Below are 3589 nucleotides of genomic sequence, written 5' to 3'. Positions count from 1 at the left end.
CTTAGACATTACATGCATCCGTTTAAAATGAACGTGACCTAATCTAGCATGCCATAAATCTGAAACATTGGAAGAGAGAACATACAAGGAAATACTCGGTTTATTAATATTGAGTTTGAACATCGAATTACATAGATAGCCTTGTCCAACAAAAATCCCCCCTTTGGACAATACAAACGAATCCGTAGGCGTGATTCATGAGACGACCGCTCCGTATACACCGCAACAAAATGGTGTAGCGGAAAGAAAGAATAGGGTGTTGAAAGAAATGGTAAACTCCATGCTTTCTTTCTCGGGATTAAGCGAGGGTTTTTGGGGAGAAGCCATGTTAACGGCTTGCTATATTCTTAATCGAGTTCCCTCGAAAAAGAATAAAATAACCCCATATGAGCTATGGTATAAGCGAAAACCAAATCTGAATTATTTTCGGATTTGGGGTTGTCGGGCAATAGTTAAAGTGCCGGAACCCAAACGTAAAACATTGGGTGAACGAGGTTTTATAGAGTCAACGAAATATAGGTTGAAAATAGTAAACAAATGGATCCCACCGAAACTCTAAATTATCAACCGTAACTTTTCTACACACTTGGATGATACTAGACTCCACAAGAAATATTGCATATAAAAATTTTGGAGGGAAAATTGTTAGAGAACAAAATTTGGATTTAGCTGTTTTAAACTCAAACTATTACCATGTTCACATGGTCACATGAGACCATATTGGTATGGTCACGTAGTACCATATTCATATGGCTACATGGTACCATGTTCACATGGTTACATGGTGTCATGGTACCATGGTATCATTTATTTTCATGGAATTAAGAGTATACTAAAGAAGGAAGCGTTTGACGAAGTACTTTTTTATTTGGAGGAATTGACATCATCGAGTTCATGACTTGAAAATTCGTTCGACAAAGTCTTCTAAGAAGAAGAAGAAGGGAAAAGGTCTGATAAATGAAGAAAGCAAAATTTTTCAACCCAAATTTTTTACCTTCCAATATTTTTTCACCTCATATGTTCAAATATAAAATAAACATAAGACATAATATCATAATAATAAAATTTTGTAGGTTTATAATAAACAAACAAAATGTCATAACAAAAAGAAATAAGTTCATAACATAAATAAGTTCTTAATTCTACTTTTGAACATTTCTATTGACAAAATTGGCTTCAACATCAACCCAATAATCATCTTCGTCGGCATCTTCAATAGAGACCGAAAACCAAATGCAAATTGCGGAGTTAGACGAACACGTGGTAGACTACTTCTTTTTTTTGTGAGATTTGTTGGATTTTGGAAATCTTTGATGTTGAGTTAAAGTATTAGGGTTAAGATTTGACAGATAGAAACTTAGGGTTGCATTTTTAAAATTTCTGGGATTTAAAAATAAATTTTGGATTTAAAATTAAGTTATCAATTGTAATGTAAAATTTCGAGTTAATTTGGGTTACAAGGATGTATGGGTCACATGGTCACATGATCAATTATATGTTGATTTAGATCACATAATTGTACGGTCACAAGGTAAAAAATATCACAGTTCACAGGATGATTTAGGTCACGCGTGATAATACGTCACAGAGTGAATTATGTCACATGGTCACAGATCACAAGGTCACAAGATAATAGGTGGCATGGTCACAAGTGACTTGGTTACGTGGTCTCAGGTGACATGATGTCATCAATTTGTTTTGTTTTGCAGTTGCCTTTTATATATAAAATAAACAAGATTGACATTAAATCAAAGGTACACACTAAAAGACATGGTAACTTGGTCACAGATTGACATGGTCACATGGTACCATATTAACATGGTCACATGGTACCATATTAACATGGTCACATGGTACCATGTTCACATGGCCACATGGTACCATGTTCACATGGCCACATGGTACCATGTTCACATGGCCACATGGTACCATGTTCACATGGCCACATGGTACTGTGGTATCATGGCCACATGGTACCATGTTCACATGGTCACATGGTACCATGTACACATGATCACATAGTGTCATGGTACTGTGGTATCATGGTACCATCTATTTTCATGGAATTAAGAGTATACTAAAGAAGGAAGCATCTGACGAAACATTTCTTTTTTATTTGGAGGAATTGATGTCATCGAGTTCATGACTTGGAAATTCGTTCGACAAAGTCTTCTAAGAAGAAGAAAAAGGGAAAAAGTTTGATAAATGAAGAAGAAGTAGAAGATGAGCGAGGAAAAGAAGACGAAGAACAACAAGGACAAGAACAAGAAGGACAAGAAAAACAAGAATTATATGTGATGACAATGCCACCAAGATGCGTGAGCAGTTGACAGCCGTCATATTTGTCAATAGAAATGTGCAAAAGTAGAATTAAGAACTTATTTATGTTATGAACTTATTTCTTTTTGTTATGACATTTTGTTTGTTTATTATAAACCTACAAAATTTTATTATTATGATATTATGTCTTATGTTTATTTTATATTTGAACATATGAGGTGAAAAATATTGGAAGGTAAAAAATTTGGGTTGAAAAATTTTGAAGAGAAAAAAATTTGGGCTAAAAAATTTTGGAGGAAAAAAATGGGTTAAAAAATATTGGAGGGTAAAAAATATGGGTTGAAATGTTGGGTCCCACCGAAATTAGTGTTGAATTGTCAACCGTAACTTTTTTGCATACTTGGGTTACACTGGACCCCACCAGGAATATTACATGTTCAAACTGGGACCCGCAATATTTCGGTCACAATGGGTCACAATTGGTCACAAGGTCGATTTAGTGGATTCTTTCAAATGAATCGATCTGATTGTCATCACATCTTCCATATGCACCATTTTGAACTATATTAAACTATAATAATTGAATTATTCGAATTTTGTGTGCAAAAGTAGTTCTCACAAATGTGATACATTAGTGTTCATAGTCTTTTATGAAGAATTTTGACAATTTTAGTCTTTTTGTATTACAAACTCGTTTTAACGTTTTGTAATTTTGTCAACATAATATTTGTATTCCTTATACCTTATAATAACAGACCAAAGCTTGGAAATTACGTTTTTACATGTATTTACCTTCGTCACTTGGTCACAGGTCACATCCGGTCACAATGGTCACATAGTGTAAAATTGACATTGGTCACATTGGTCACATGCTGGTCACATGGGACCCAACCACTACTCATATGAGATAATTTATTTACTGTTTTTTAATATGTAGAATGAAACCAAAGTATTATAACGTATTATTTTAACACACTATTATACAAAGATCTTAATGTTCTAGTGTACAAAGACAATATAACATTATTATACAATTTATATTTATTTATTCATTCAAAATTAGGGTTTCTCTCAAACTTTGTTGATGTTGATGCTCCTGTTGCGACATGAGATTATATTTTCTTACCACTCCAATGTTTCGAGTTTAAGATCAATGTCGTACGCAACTTCCAATTACAGCCAGATCCAACAAATTTGTATCTTATTTTCTATAATTCTAATTCGAACAAGTTCACTGTTTCCTTTAATAGTTGGCAAATAACTCAACTTGATCTTCGTTTTATCTTTGTCCGACTTCATCTCGACACAT

Source organism: Tarenaya hassleriana, unplaced genomic scaffold (genome assembly GCF_000463585.1).
Source record: "Tarenaya hassleriana unplaced genomic scaffold, ASM46358v1 Cleome79, whole genome shotgun sequence".
Lineage (NCBI taxonomy): Eukaryota > Viridiplantae > Streptophyta > Magnoliopsida > Brassicales > Cleomaceae > Tarenaya > Tarenaya hassleriana.
The sequence above is the reverse complement of the archived record's forward strand: the minus strand, read 5'-3'. Positions refer to the sequence as shown.